The following is a 16689-nucleotide window of genomic DNA, read 5'->3' as shown; positions in this document are numbered from 1 at the left end:
TTTCTCTTGCTGCCTTTAAGATTCTTTGTCTTGAACTTTTGGCATTTTAATTATGATATGTCTGGGCCTGGGCCTCTTTGGGTTCTTCTTGCTTGGGACTCTCTATGCCTCCTGACCTTATGTGACTTTTTCCTTGACCAGGTTAGGGAAGTTTTCTGCCATTATTTCTTCAAACAGGTTCTCTAAACCTTGATTACTTTCAACCTCCTCTGGCACTCCTATGATACAAATATTATTAGGTTTCACGTTGTCCCACAGTTCCCTTAGACTGACCTCCTGTTTTTTTAATTGTTTTTTGTTTTTTGTTCTCTGATTGACTGATTTTTTCTACCTTGTCTTCTAATTCGCTGATCTGATCCTCAGCTTTCTCTAATCTGCTTTATTCCTTTCAATTTATTCTTTATTTCTGCTATGTTATTCTTCATTTCTGACTGGTCACTTTTCATAGTTTCCATATCTTTCTCCATGCTGTTGAGCATCCTTACAATCAATATTCTAAACTCTATATCTGATAGATTGCTTATCTCCATTTCATTTAGCTCCTTTTCTGGAGACTTCTCTTGTTCTTTCATTTGGAGCTTGCTTTTTTGTCTCCCAATTTTGGCTCCTATTTGGGTTTGTTTCTATGTATTGGGTAGGCCTGTTAGGACTCTCAGTCTTTTTGGAAGGTCCCTGGTGCAGGCCAATGTCAGACGCTGTTTGTGACTGGCCTTAAGTGCCCTGTTTGGAGCTATCAACAACCCACAGCTTGAGGTCCCCTCTATTGAGGCTGGGTGAGCTTGGATACGACCAAGATGCACACCAAAGCCTGCTTTTCCAAGTCCCAGGTCCAGAAGCAGATCAGGCAAAGACTCAAAGCACTCTGAGGGACAGACCTTACAGTATTTCTCAGATACTCCTTCACTAGCTAGTATCTCTGGTGATAAGTGTATCCAGAGATAAAGTGAAGATTCCTGTGAGAAAGTGTCCTTTCCTGAAACAGGGCTGTCTTCCCAGGCCAGGGCTCAGGAACCAGAGAAAACAATAAACACAGGATGAAGTCAACGTGATTGCAAAAGAGCAAATGGACTCAGGAAAAACAGGGTGGTTTGGCCAGAACAAATAGAAAGACATAGAAAAACAGCTTGTTTTTCCCGTGGTGACAGCCATATGCTACCTGCTAGGAATGTTTACCAGAAAGTTGATTAAAGACCTTCCTGATGTCAAAATAAAGCTGTTCACCCAGGAACATCTGGTCCCTTAGTTCCAGGGAAACAAAGCACAGCGTTGACCAGGTGATTTGCAGGGGACCTGGCAATGCACACTGTGCCCGTGTGGGTAGGACAGATGTGCCCTGCAGCTGCAGAACAGGAGCAGGATGTCCTTAGCAGGTGTTCTGTTGGCAGCAGCCTCCCACCCCTCAGTCCCTCTGCCATGATCAGGCGAAGTCAGAGCCAACCCCTTCCAAGTGTAAAAGCAGCTAAATGCACACACTGTATTTAGACCCCACAAGTTGTGATTGGGAGAAAGCCAGCTGCTGACCTACTCCTGGACTCACAGCTTGCAGGGTGGGGCTCTGCTCCCTCCTGGCTGGACTTCTAACTGAGATGTTTTTCTGCAAACCCAGGAATGGGAATTCCCTGAGTTTCCTTTCCCAGAGAACTCAAGGAAACAGAAATCAAAGCTGCAGGTTGGTGGATAGAACCATTGTTCAGGCTACTTTCATGGGAGATGGACCACTCTTGTTACTGCACTTGGGCCACACATGTGACTGGCATTCCTTGCATTGCTTCTAAATGCAGACCCAGGGCAGCGGTGCTCCCTCCTTCTCCCTCTGCCTCCCTCCTTCCTTCTCTCTCTCCCTCCCCCTCCTCTTTCCATTCATGCACATACAGTGGAGTGGGAATGCAGAGGACCAAACCATAGTAAAAGGACGCTGTCTTACCAGGACTTTTCTCAGCCCAGAAACCTCTTCTTCTTAGAATGAGCCTTTCAAATAGCACAGGACTCAAGGGCACACTGTTGGGTACTGTTCCAGAGAAGCCCCAGCCATTAAGGGGTCTGGTCTCAACCCAGTTTCCCTAGAAAGACGTGCTGTTAGGAGGTGGTGGCATAGCCTGTCTTTGCTGCTCTATCCCTCTGTCCCACTCTCTCCCCCTTTGTCTTCTGTGTTTTGTAAATATGTGTCCCATTTTCAATAATGTAATTTGTTTAAAAATAACCTGGAACCCCATTTGAGAGATACTATCCTGTAGAGGTTAAAGCAAAGTCTGGCTCTGTCATGTGAATGTGTGACTTTAGGTAAGTTACTTGCCTCCATTTTCTCACCTGTAAATAAGGACAGTAACAGTTCCTACCTCTTAAAGTTGTGGGAAGTGTATCAGTCAGATTTGCTACAGTAACAAATAACACCAAAAACCTCAGTGACTACAACCAGAGCATTTTTCTCTCATGTTATGTGTGGCTATAAGTGGCTGCAGGCAGGCATATGGATCTCCGCTCCACGTGTCTTCTCTCGGGCCCTAGACTGAAGAGCAGCCCCTACTTGGCACATAGTATTCTCAAGGCAAAGGGAAAGGACAGGGTGGTGGCAGACACAGGGATTCAAAGCTTCTTCTGGGACATGATATACTTCGTGTCCACTCACATGCAGTGGGCCAATGCTATTCACACATAAAGTCAACATAAGTGGGATGGGGCGTCATTCACTAGGAGGCACTGAAAGTCACACAGCAGTTGGCAGGGGTGTAAAGTCCAAGAAGGTCAGAGCAAATGCTCCAGTACAATCATACCACAGGAATACTGAACGAGAGGCTTCCAACAGTGCCTGGCACATAATGAGTGTTCAGTAAGTATTGACTAGAATTATACTAACAAATAGAAGGCACAGAACCCTGCCTGTCTCCTCTCCTCTTTCTCCTGTTCCCTTTACTCTTCCTCCGCCTCCCCATCTCCTATCTTTTCTGTCTCTTGCATCTCTCCTTTCCTCCTACTCTGTCCATTCTTGGCTACCCACACCCCTTTAATTTGTGACTTTCATCTCTCTCCTTTTTAAAATTCATCTTTATTCGATTCTCTGCTTCTCTAATCTGCACATCTCCAGGCCTTCTGCAGTTAGCACAACTGTTCTCTCAGGAACTGGAAAAAGGGATAATCCACCTTTATGTGGGATATGGAAGTAGTTAGTGCTAATTAATAACTATCTGGCTAATAAAATGTTTTCTAATAAACATTTGATTGATCAAAATGGAGCTGCTCTGATTGGCCAGTGAAGATGTTGGCAGGGATATAGCTGCACAGCTCTGATTGGATGGGGAAAGCCTCAGTCCTATTGGCTGAAATACAATTCCAGGAGCTCCTTTATAAGGGTTGGCTCAGAAATCAGAAATGCAGCAGAGGCAGGCAGTTCAGAACAGGCTTCTCCCTGAAGTGTGGCTTGCGTGAAAGGCCCCTGTTTAGAAAGGGCTGCTAGGCTGTGCTTTTAAATTTGAGCCTCAGTAGCCAACTGGAGCCCTTCTTGGTAGATAAGTTCTTTCTCAAGGTCCACACGACTTTTCCTAAACTATCTCTAGCCATTGCTCCCTACCCTGAACCCCCTCCAACTACCAGCATCAACAACTAATAATAATTTACTAATAAAAGTAATAGCAAGGCCTCATGTTTCTTATGTTGTGCACTGTACTAAGTGCCTTACATTTATCTCATTTAATCTTTACAACAGACTAGCTATTATTTGACATTCCTTGTCCAGGACTTTGTAACTTTCATGCTTTGCCAGCTACAGAGCAGAAAGCTCCAGTCTGAGCTACTCTGGCCTCTACCATCAACTGGCTGTGTTACCTCAGGCAAGTCTGCCTCCCTCTGCCTCATTTTACTGATCTGTAAGACAGATATAAAATCCCTGCATCATGAGGCTATAGTAAAGATAAATGACCAGAGTATATATAAAAAGTTGGTAAACAATGAGGTATCTGATAAATTCATTTATTCAACAAGTACTTGCTGAGTGCCTGCTGCCAGCTGAGCACTGTTCTTAGCAATGCAGACACAGCAAAGGACACAAAACAGACCGTGGCAGCTTGGGGGCCACCGTGAGGTGCGGGCTTTTGTTCTAATGACATGGGAAACCTGTGGAAGTTTTGAACAAACATAATGTCATGATCTGACTTGGGTTCTAAGAGGATCGCCTTGGGGCTGTGAGTAGACTTTGGAGAGACCAGTGAGGAAGCCAATGCAACAAACCAGACAGGAGGTGACAGCAGCTTGCAGGAGGTTATCGCAGTGGCGGTGAAAGTGGTTCGTTTCTGGATATATTTTGAAGATAAAGTCAGTATAATTTCAATTGATTGGATTTGGTTTTGCATGAAAAAGAGTCAACAGTGACATCAAGGTTTTGACGCTGAGCAAGTGGAGAGATGGAGCTGCCGTCAGTTGCTGGGATGACAACTGCTGAAGCACAGGCTCCAGGAGCATCATAAAGTCTTTCAGAGGCTGTTAAGTTCACAGTGTTCATCAGGCAGCACGGCGTGCTGAGCAAGCAACTGGACAGACGTAATATTTGCGTCTCGGGTGGGACCGGAGTTAGCAGTTGGGGAGTCGCAGCGCAGGCAGGGTCCCTGAGCCACTAGCCTGCAGGCGTTGGCAGGGGCACGGGGCACCTGGGGGAGGGGCAGCTGGCCCAGCACCGGCCAGCTTGGCTCCAGAGGAGGGTCCAGCAAGAGAGGAGAACCGGACGGGTCATCACTAAAGACAAATAAGGGGTGTTGGAAATCACGGGGCTTCCGTGGGAAAAGACCCGTCCCGACCCTTGGTCGTCCACTCACACCCTGTAAACCTGAGCAAACCGCTCTACGCCTCGGCTTCCTTCTGCGTAAAATGAGTGAGGCCACGCGGGTCTCGCGGGGCTTTTCCGTGATAAAGAAATGAGGTGACTCGGGAAAAAGATCAGGAACAGTCTGGGCTCTCCAAAGGCACCCTTAACAATTGGTAACCGCTCAAGGTCTGCAGAAAGAAGCCTGGCGCTGGGCGGCCGGCGCCGCGGGCCGGGCCGCTCCTGGGCCTCGAGGCGGGGGCGGGAGGCCCGGGGAGCGGGCGGGGGGAGCGCGCGGAGGACCCGCTTCCTCCTCCGCAGGGACCATAGAGGGTCGCTCCGCCGTGTTCCTAGAGCGGCTGCGGCGGCGCGGCGGGCGGTGGGGCCCGTACTTCCGGTGGCTGGAGGGCTCCTAGGGAGGGAGCCGGGGCGGCGGCGGGCGCGGTGAGTGGGGCCTGGGGGTGCGGCCGGGCGCGGTGAGTGGGGCCTGGGGGTGCGGCCGGGCGCGGTGAGTGGGCCCCGGGGGCCGCCGTGAGTGGAGGCCCGCGGGCGCGGTGAGTGGGGCCGGGGGACGCGGTCGTCCGCGGTGAGTGGGCCCGGGGGGCGCGGTCGGGCGCGGTGAGTGGGCCCGGGGGGCGCAGTCGGTGCCCGGGGCCGCCCGGCGCGAACTGGGCGCTGCGGGGCGGCGCGGCGCGGGCAGGTGCCGGGTGGTGGCCTCGGCTTCGGGCTCCGCTGCCCGCGCCGCCGGAGGGCGTCGGGCCGGGGCGGAGAAGGCTGGCGGGCGGCGAGTGCGGAGCCGCGGTCCGAGGCCTCCCGCGCGCGGCGGGCGGGACGGATCCCGCGGCGGGTGGGGGCGGGGCGGCCCGGGCGGGGCGCTGCTTCCAGCGCCTCGGGCCCGCCGCACGTCCGGGACTGAAACCGGGCAGCCGTCTGGGAGGCACGCGGCTGTTCTGAGGCGTTTGCAGATACTGACTCACTAAACCCGTAACCCGGTGGTGTAGCTGCCTTATGGTCCCATTTCATGTATGAAAATGAGGCGCATTCCGGGGACGGCCACGCGTGTTCCCGCGCCTGGCGGCCGCAGTCACCCAGCCCGCCCTGACCCCGCACCTGAGCGGGACGCGGCCCGCGCCAGCCGCGGGGCCGAACTGGGCGCTGGGAGCGGCGGCTGCGCGTCAGCTCTGCGGCCCCGAGCGCGGCCCCGGGGCGAGGCCGCCGGGTGGAGGGGGTCTCGCGCGGGGTGGAGGGGGTCGCAGGCGCGGTGGGCGTTAGGGAGGGTGCGGGGTGGAGAGGGTCGCAGGCTCGGTAGGCGTTAGGGAGGGCGCGGGGTGGAGGGGGTCGCAGGCGCGGTGGGCGTTAGGGAGGGCGCGGGGTGGAGGGGGTCGCGGGCGCGGTGGGCGTTAGGGAGGGCGCGGGGTGGAGGGGGTCGCAGGCGCGGTGGGCGTTAGGGCGCGGGGTGGAGGGGGTCGCACGGGCGGTGGGCGTTAGGGAGGGTGCGGGGTGGAGAGGGTCGCAGGCTCGGTAGGCGTTAGGGAGGGTGCGGGGTGGAGGGGCTCGCACGCGCGGTGGGCGTTAGGGAGGGCGCAGGGTGGAGAGTGTTGCAGGCACGGTGGGCGTTAGAGAGGTGCGGGCGTGACCCACGGCTGCCTGGCAGCATCATTTCCTCGTCTGCGGCGGCCTAGGTAGATGCGGTAGTCGCGTTTCCGGCCACATCTGACTTGTATAGTATTAAAACGTAAATGTGTTTTTTCCCATTTATAAATGTATAATTACTATTATAGCTATTTTTTGAACTCCAACACCATGGACCTAACAAATGTCTCCTTGTAATAGATGTTCTGTAAATATTGACTGAAGTTGAAGAGTGAGTGGTGGTATTGCCATTACTGTTTTGTGTGCAGTTTGCTCCTTGCGATACCGTAATTGCAGCAGATACAGTTATTAAATATCCGACAGACTCCTCCGCCCTGTCAAGCCCAAAGTCTCAGTTCTACAATAAGACGAAGAAATGGCAGAACAATGGTGTCATTTGTATTTTCAGTTATCTGCTTTAAAAGCTTGTTTGCAGAGCCCCAGGGTAATTTTTTAAAGTCTACTTCCTGACATATGATATGGAAAATAGCTCCAATAATTTTATTATTTTTGCAGCCTAGCTTCTTGTACATTTTCACCTGTTTGGAGTTTGTGGCTTGTTTTTTTATGGCCTTTATTTTAAATAACCTTATATGTGTTCCTAGAGCGGAACACATTTATTTAATCTCTAATTAAATAAATGAAATTAATTTATTTGAAATTTTTAATTTTTGCAGCATTTGGGTATTTTTTAAATTACAGTCCTGTTTTTACATGTAAGCTTTCTCCTCCTTCTTGCCCTTTTTCCTACTCAGTTTCATTTCACTATCCTTTGAAAGTTTTTAAAAAATCTTCCTCTTTCAGAAAACAATCATCTTGTTTCAAGTTTTCAAAGAATTTTTCTCTTTGATTATTCAAATCTAAGAAAAATAATATACAAAGCATCTCTTCATTGACGTTTTCTCATCTAGCATTTGTTGAATCAGCTCACAGAAACCTACTACTCCTTATAGAGTAGTTCCTATTTCCAGAACAGCTTATGCTTAAAGTTAGAGCTAAGTTATCTCTAGGTATGAAAGTAGAACAGCTAAACAAATAAGGACAAATATTTAATCAAGTAGTTTGGTTTATCATTTCTTTCTAATTTGGACTCCTTAATTAGACAGTCACCAGTAAGTGAGTAGAAACTTAACATGGGAGTAAATATTAAAGCATAATAATACTTATTTGGTAATATTTATTTATTAAGTTGAAACTCTGGAATTACTAGAATTATTTTGCAAGTATTTTTCCCCAGAATTGTTTTTGTCTTCATATGTATTGAATGCATTTTTAAGTTAAAAATGGATGCAATTTTGATGCATCTAAAGAGGTATCAAGTTGAATAATTAAAACAACTATAATTTGTTTTTATTTTTTCTTCTACACCCAGAAAATTCTGAGCTGTGTAGCTCTAGGAAGAGAAACATTAGTTCAGAAGAAGCGAGTAGACTTGTTAAGAATATATTTGGCTCCTCACAATGCGGTTAGGAAAACTTAAGGGAAGTATTTCACGGAGCTCAAGCCAAGGAAAGACCTCTGAGAACCATCACAAAATAGGCCGGCAGCGGCAGAAATGGGGAATGACTGTTCGGTTTGACTCAAGCTTGAGTAGACTGAGAAGAAGCTTGGATGAGAAGCCCTATAAATGTACTGAATGTGAAAAAAGTTTCAGTCAGAGCTCAACGCTTTTTCAACACCAGAAGATCCATACTGGAAAGAAATCCCATAAATGTGCTGATTGTGGGAAAAGTTTCTTTCAGAGTTCTAATCTCATTCAGCACCGACGGATCCATACTGGGGAAAAGCCCTACAAATGTGATGAGTGTGGAGAAAGGTTTAAACAGAGCTCAAATCTCATTCAGCACCAGAGAATCCATACTGGAGAAAAACCCTATCAGTGTGATCAGTGTGGTCGATGTTTCAGCCAGAGCTCCCACCTTATTCAGCATCAGAGAACCCATACAGGGGAGAAGCCCTACCAGTGCAGTGAATGTGGCAAATGCTTCAGCCAGAGCTCTCATCTTAGGCAGCACATGAAGGTGCACAAAGAAGAGAAGTCCCGCAAAACTCCAGGCAAAAATATTAGGGCAAAAACTCACTTAGTATCATCTTGGAAAACTGGTACAAGAAGGAAGTCAGTGGCTCGTCTCCGCTAAACAAGGGACACTGTTTCAACCCTGTCTTTAAAAAAAAAAAAATCCTGTCTCTCAGAACTAGAGATACTTTATAATAGAGCATTTACGTACTGTATTCTTTCTTAGCATGGAGACATTGAGACATTGGGAGTTGAATGACATTGGGCAGACAGAAATTATGTGGGAGTCCCACTGTCCTCATTTCTTTTTTATGTAACTGAAAACATTTTTTGAGAGAAGACCCTTGACCTCATTTGAAAGTGTTTCTTGCATACTTTTGACAAAAACAATCATGTCTTAATGACATATATAAAAATGTAGGCATTTCTATGACTCAGTTTTAAGACTTTCTATTGAAGGAGTAATAAAGGGGAAAAGACTAATTCCATTGGTTTTGGAGTTCTGTAACATGAAATTTTATGTTTGTAAAGTTCTGTAGTATATTAATCATCAGTTTGTAAGTATAACTCAAGATTCACTGTATTAAAATGTATCGATGTTCACAGATTCTTAATCAGCAAGGCCTATCACTCTATATTAATTTTGTTTTGTTTTTTTCCTTCTTGTGGACAGTTGTTAAAGGAGTAGAATTTCCCTGTTTTTCACTAAATTCTTGTTAAGAGATACTCTAGAAGTCAAAGTGAAAACTGAATTAGACCACAAATCTTATTCCTATTAGCACTGTTCTTTGTGATAGTGTTACACTGTGTCAGTTGTTTTCCAGAAGTTGGGATGGATTTATGTTGATCCATTCTTATGACTTCTTTTGGCGTTCTCTTGTGCTCTGACAAACTGAGATAGCATTTTAGATTCCCCTGAATAAGTAATTAAACCATATTTAACTAGAACAGTCTCAACTTGCTAATTAAAAATCTACAATGTATGAACGTCCCTACCTACCCCCTTGAGAGCTTTATGTAACCCTAAACAAATGTTTGTCAGTAGCAAAAGTTACTTAATCCAAATGTCAGGACATTGTAGCTCAATATGTAGATTTTGAAATCCAAGTTAAAATTTTCTGAGTTACATGAATTATTTACAAAGTCTAGCAAACATCTCAGCTACCATCCCAACATTCTGATCAGCACCCTCCAGCTCAGATTTTAATTCTTTTGAATGCTAACATTTTTCTGATTTTTTTATATCTTTTATAATCATGACAGTTTCTGGTGTATTAATGACAATTATCCATAAAAATAAAAAATGGAATATTTTGTATACTACCACCTTCTATTTATTTTTCTCCTGGGAAATTGTTTTAATAATTTTGGCGACATCTTAAATCACAGCTTTGGAAGAATCACGTTTTGCCTAATTATGACTTCCTCAAATTTGAACTTTGCCTCCCTCCTGGCCTTGTACTTAGTACAGGGTAATAGAGGATGGCCTTGCTGGCAATAGTTTCATCCAGTGGGATAGCCACAAAGTTCTGTGTATGAGGTGATTACAGTTATCTCTCACAAAAGACTTGAGCTTTGACTGCTTAGCAGGTGTCCTGTTAGTCATAGTCAAGTCACTTTGAACCAGGCCTGTGGCTACAGGGCCTTTTGAGGATCTACCATTGGTGATGTTTCTAAGAGTTTTGTGTCTGGAGTAACTTCTTGACTGAGATCAACCATTTTCTTAAATGTAATGAGTTTTTTTAATTTTGACAGCAACCACAGGGTCCTGCAACAGAAAGACTTCTGTATATTGTTAGATTTCATAGTTCACATTTTTATCCTGAATAGGTTTCTCTGTTTTCTATAAAAATAAAGCAAATACTCATCAGATTTTGATGTCAGATTTTGATGTATCCTCAATTTGACTGTGGTTTGCATTTCTTCTTAGAGCCATAAAGTGGAGTACATAGGTCAGCACATTTGGTAGCCTTTGTGGTAACTAACACGTGGCACTGCAGCCTTATACTCCTTTTGGGAGCACCTTAGAAGAGACAAAATCACAGCTGCTTTAAATTAATGAGTGGATGGAAATGTTCCACCACTAGAAGTGGAGTAATAGTAAATGTGAGACTAAGCACTGCATGAAAATACACTGCCCCTCACTGTTCTGCTGAATTTCCACCGTAACTCAGGTTTACCAAGCTGAATCCTTTTATTCTTCTGGCTCCTTATACTGTCTCTGGAAGTTTTACTTGGTGGAGGTGGGGGGTGGGGGGAGCTCCAAGGTAATTTTTTAAAAAATACTGAAATTCCTTGGCTTCCACATTCTTTTATTCAGTTATTCAGTCATCTAGTAAGTGTCGAAATAAAACTGATCAAGACAGCCTTAGCTTAAAGCCTGAAAGGGACTTAGGTTAAGTGGGTAGTCAAGTAGAGGAACTGGAAACCCATGTAAATGAGTAAAAAAAATGGTACTGTGAGAGCACAGAGGGGTCCCTCTGACCCAGCATGCGTCAGAATCACCTGGAAGGCTTGTTAAAACATTGAGTTCCGGGCCCACTCCCAGAATTGTTTATTCAGTAGGTCTGGGCTGTAGCCAGATAATTTCCATTTCAAAACTGCTCCCAGGTGATTATGGTATGCTGGTCCAGGACACCCTTTGAGGACCACTGCTATAACCTATCACGGGGGCAGTGATGTGCTTACATAAGACGGTGTCTAAGTCATACATCATAATACTAATCTTTGATAAGGGTAGGCCGGATTTAATGATGAAGACTTTGGGTAAGATAGTTACAGCTGAGTTGTGGAAGAATTAAATGAAATAATGCAGGTAGAGAGCTTAGCATAGAATCTGGGACATTGTTTAGAATTTACTGTTAGGTCATCAAAGGCAGAGAAGCTATTGAATCAAATCTGAAATTGTCAGTGCAAAAGTAATACTTTCCATGAATTTAAAGGTGAGTTCTATTTTTTTTTTTTTTTGCAAGAACCATCTTATAAGTTCCTAAGGAAAATTTTAAGAACCTGTATGGTCCTGGCCAGTGTGGCTCGGTTGAAGCACCACTTACATCAAAAGGTGGCGGGTTCAGTTTCCAATCAGGGCACATACCCAGGTTGGTCAGGGTGCATAAGGGAGGCAACCAAGTGGTATTTCTCTCACATTGATGTTTCTCTTTCTCTCCCCCATCCCCTCTAAAATTAATAAAAATAAGTAAACAAAAATAACCTGTATGAATTATTTGACAGGTAATAGGAGTACTTCAGAATTGAAGTACACGGGGCATATTCCCCATGTTAGGGAGGCAAAGTAATTTCATTTTGTTGAAGTAAATGTTCAATCTCTAGGCTCAGACGGAAACACCCCAACTCAGTGAGGGCACTGCACGGACAAGGGAAGTATTAAGTACTCGGTCACACAAGTCGGGCAAGGGAAGTATTAAGTACTCAGTCACACAAGTCGTTCCAGACACCAGGCGTCTCACATTTCTTTACATTACTTACAACTGTCACTAGATGGCAGCAAAGGAGATCTAATGAAAACCTGCAAGTCCTTCATGTACATTCAACTTGTATCTTCCTTTGAAAATACCATACTCAAAATGTGGAAAATTTGAGGCCACTCTTTACAGTCAGGTGGGACACAGTAAAATTTCTTTGAAGATGCAAGTATAATTTTTAAAATTGAGCAATTTATTCAAATTACCTGAATATTCTTTCCATTTCCACTGTAACTTAGATATTAAACAACTTACAAGGCACAGGAAGATAGATATATCTTTTCTACCAGTTAGTCTCTTCCTGCTAGAAAAAAAATGACTCCTGCAGAGTGTTTGCTAAAAAAATTAGCTATTTTCTCCCCTCTTACTTTGCTCGATAGCCAGCTCCTTGAAGGATTTGTCTGTACCTCCTCCGGTCCTTACCTGGCATTCTCCCCTCAGTCCATCCCCGTCAAGCTCTACTCCACCCCTCTGCTCAGAAACACTGCCCACGGGTCCTCCATGGACATGTGCGGGCAGTGGCGTGGCCCGCGGAGAGGAGGGCTGAGGGAAGGCCGAGACCAGCTGTGCAGACTGATGCTGGAGTGCCAGAGTGGTGAGAACAGTTTGCTTTCCATCATTTGAACTTTTTATCATGTGCATGCGTTACATTTACAATTAACATATAAATTTAAGGCCAATTACATTCCCTAGCACGACAGATGGGAACAGTCTGGGAAATGAGATGGGACTCCAGAGCAGTGACTGCTGCTTTGTCACCTTGGCCTGGCGTCGAGAAGTCCTCGCAGCACTGCATTTCACAAACTTGCCATCGCACCTGGGGGCTTATTCCACTAATCCCCTTCCAGGTGCTCTTCTCTGTCCCACTTCCAAAGGCTGAATTATCTCACAGAGCCTAAGTATAGGAACATCTCCAGGCTCAGTGTTGGGTGCATCTGGGGGTCTGGGAGGGGAGGGGTGTTGAATGTAAGAGGCAGTGTGTTGGAGAAGGACCTCTGAGTTGGCATGATGAGCTCTGAGTTCTAAATCCATTTCTCTGTGGAATAGCCATGTGCCCTTAGGCAAATCATTTCCCTTCTCTGGCCCTAAGTCTACTCATCTACCAAATTAAATCAAATTTGGCAATTAAACCAGTTGTTTTATTACAACCTGATGGCTGCAAGCTGCTAAGACCAACTTGGGCTAACTAAAGCAGAATAAAAAGTGAAAAAAAGATAAAGAGCTGAATTACTAGGCCTTAGGAAGGATGGGAGTCAAGGCAGCCCCAGGGATATCAAGGTCATGGGCAAATCTGTACGGGGTTGTCACTGGAAGTTCACCCCTCTAGCTACCATCTGCCCAGTAGCTGTGATGACCTCCTGTCTTTAATGTGTATCTTTTGCAAGGGGAAGGAGTAATACCATTTCCAACAGTTGAAGGAAGGAGTGGGAGAAAGCAGGATGAAGGGGGGAGGTGGAGAGAGGAGAAAAGTGAAGAGTAGGTGAGATACGACACAAAGAATAAAGCAGCCCAAGTGCCCATCAGTAGGTGGGTGGATAAAAAAAGCCAGCCAGAGAAAGAAAAGTACCATATGATCTCACTCATGTGGAATCTAATGAACAAAATTAAAGTGGAGGCAGACTCATGGATACAGAGAACAGCCAGCTTGGGGTGGGGGGGGCGGTTGGGTGAGAAGGGTGAAGGGATTAAGCAAAGAAAAAAAGACTCCTGGACACAAACACCAGTGTGGTGAGTGCCAGAGGGAGGGGTGGGGGGGAGGCAGAAGACAGTAAAGGGGATAAATGGGGATGGAAGGAGACTCGAACTCGGTGGCGAGCACACAATGCAGGGTACAGAAGATGTAGAATCGTACACCTGAAACCTATCTACTTTTATTAACCAATGTCACCCCAATAAGTTTAATTTTAAAAAATTTTTTAAAGATTAAAGAAATAGGACTTACATTCTTGAAACTTATACATTAGCTCTGGAGATAATTTCCAATTATTGATCTAACAATATGTTAAGTAATGGAACCATTACAATGAACCCAAGCCTTTCTGATATGACTATTGTTCCATTGAAAGGAGTAATTCTCTTGTGTGTATATGTCTTTGTATTATGTTTGTATCCATTCTTACAAAAATACTAAGTATTTATTAAATCAGGTTTTCTAAGGAATTCAGTAAATAAGTCATATCTTCTCAGAAGTAATATAAATTTATTTCAGAAGAATGGTGGCTTGAGAGGTTCCCCTGGTCTCTCCCCTTAAAAAAAAGAAGTTAAAAATTGAACAGCTATAATTCCACAAAATTCTCTGCTCAGCACATAAACACGCTGCGAGATTCACACATTGAAACATCTGAAGGTGGTGAACGGGGAGGGGGGACGAGCAGAGATGGGTGCCCTGGGAGCACCCAGAGCTCGCCCTAGACCTCGGGGTGGGGGAGGAGTCCGGCTTCCCCCACGCTCTGGGCGCCCCGAGGAACAGACACAGGGGGAGAGACAGGGGGAGAGACGGGGGGGAGAGACGGGGGGGAGACACACGGGGGGGAGACACACGGGGGGGAGACACGGGGGGAGACACGGGGGGAGACACGGGGGGGAGACACGGGGGGGAGACACGGGGGGAGACACGGGGGGAGACACGGCGGAAGACACGGCGGGAGACACGGGGGAGACACGGGGGAGACACGGGGGGGAGACACGGGGGGGAGACACACGGGGGGAGACACACGGGGGAGACACGGGGGGGAGACACGGCGGAAGACACGGCGGAAGACACGGGGGGGAGACACGGGGGGGAGACACGGCGGGAGACACGGGGGAGACACGGGGGGAGACACGGGGGGAGACACGGGGGGGAGACACGGGGGGAGACACACGGGGGGAGACACACGGGGGAGACACGGCGGGAGACACGGGGGGAGACACGGGGGGAGACACGGGGGGGAGACACGGGGGGGAGACACGGGGGGAGACACGGGGGGAGACACGGGGGGGAGACACGGGGGGAGACACGGGGGGAGACACGGCGGGAGACACGGGGGAGACACGGGGGGGAGACACGGGGGGGAGACACGGGGGGAGACACACGGGGGGAGACACACGGGGGGAGACACACGGGGGAGACACGGGGGAGACACGGGGGGGAGACACGGGGGGAGACACGGCGGGAGACACACGGCGGGAGACACACGGGGGGAGACACACGGGGGGAGACACACGGGGGAGACACGGGGGAGACACGGGGGGGAGACACGGGGGGGAGACACGGGGGGAGACACGGGGGGAGACACGGGGGGAGACACTGGGGAGACACGGCGGGAGACACGGCGGGAGACACGGCGGGAGACACGGGGGGGAGACACGGGGGGGAGACACTGGGGAGACACGGGGGGAGACACGGGGGAGACACGGGGGAGACACGGGGGGGAGACACGGGGGGGAGACACTGGGGAGACACTGGGGAGACACGGGGGAGACACGGGGGGGAGACACGGGGGAGACACGGGGGGAGACACGGGGGGAGACACGGGGGGGAGACACGGGGGAGACACGGGGGGAGACACGGGGGAGACACGGGGGAGACACGGGGGAGACACGGGGGGGAGACACGGGGGGGAGACACGGGGGGGAGACACGGGGGAGACACGGGGGAGAGACACGGGGGGAGACACGGGGGGAGACACTGGGGAGACACTGGGGAGACACGGGGGGGAGACACGGGGGGGAGACACGGGGGGGAGACACGGGGGGGAGACACGGGGGGGAGACACGGGGGGAGACACGGGGGGAGACACTGGGGAGACACGGGGGGAGACACGGGGGGAGACACGGGGGGAGACACTGGGGAGACACGGCGGGAGACACGGGGGGAGACACGGCGGGAGACACGGGGGGAGACACGGGGGAGACACGGCGGGAGACACGGGGGAGACACGGCGGGAGACACTGGGGAGACACGGGGGAGACACGGCGGGAGACACGGGGGAGACACGGGGCCTTCCTGCCTGAGCGCTCGGCACGTGCGGCTGAGCCCGGACCCGGGCAAACATGGGGCACAGAGGCGCGGCCTCGGTTGTCTGGTGGCTGCCCGGTGCCCTCCAGGGGTAGCAGTGGGTGTTGTTTTGCCCTGACAGGCGCACGCTGTGGCTAATCCCAGTGACGGGAGTGGAAATACGGAGACGAGGCAGCTGAGGTCTGGCGGTCGCCATTCATGACTGGGAGGGAAACCAAGTCACAAACATACCAGCAGCCCCCCCAACTCACCCCACGCCCCCCCCCCCCCCCCCCCCCCCCCCCCGTCGCAGCTGAGCCCCGCGGGGCACCAAGGACGCCTCCAGCGGCGCAGTGCTGCTGGCAGGGCCTGGTTGCAGGGGACAGGGCTGGAATTCCACGGGCTCGGCCCCACTGCCCACCACGTCACCCCAGGAGCCCGGTGCCTGCAGGTCAGCGGGGAGACACCCTCCTCCGCAGGGCGCGCGGGGCACCTCCCACCTCGCAGGGGGCGCGGGGCATTTCCACCTCCCGCGGGGGGCGCGGGGCACCTCCCACCTCGCGGGGGGCGCGGGGCACCTCCCACCTTGCGGGGGGCGCGGGGCCTCTCCACCTCCGGCAGAGCGGAGAAGCCGCAGCAGGGCGGGGGCTCAGCCCGTGCGCTTCAGCGCCACCTACTGGAAGGCGGAACGCGTGCCACCGAAGGCCCGAAACTGCCCGTCTTCAGACAAAAGGTTTCATTCCCGCTGACTCCCAGGCGGAGAGACCCCCCGTCAAATACCGCGAAGACC

At 49.4% G+C, this 16689-nt stretch overlaps 1 long non-coding RNA gene across 1 annotated transcript; it reads left to right on the top strand.

Annotated features, from left to right (window-relative positions):
* The first annotated feature begins 5159 nt into the window (after positions 1-5159).
* Positions 5160-9758, top strand: LOC308566752. Its single transcript, XR_014000229.1, has 2 exons — positions 5160-5233; positions 7794-9758. It is a non-coding gene; the product is annotated as an uncharacterized lncRNA (long non-coding RNA).
* The last annotated feature ends 6931 nt before the right edge of the window (positions 9759-16689 follow it).

Source organism: Miniopterus schreibersii (assembly GCF_964146895.1).
Source record: "Miniopterus schreibersii genome assembly, chromosome: 14".
Lineage (NCBI taxonomy): Eukaryota > Metazoa > Chordata > Mammalia > Chiroptera > Miniopteridae > Miniopterus > Miniopterus schreibersii.
Note: the sequence above shows the minus strand (reverse complement) of the source record. Positions and strands in the feature narration are given on the sequence as shown.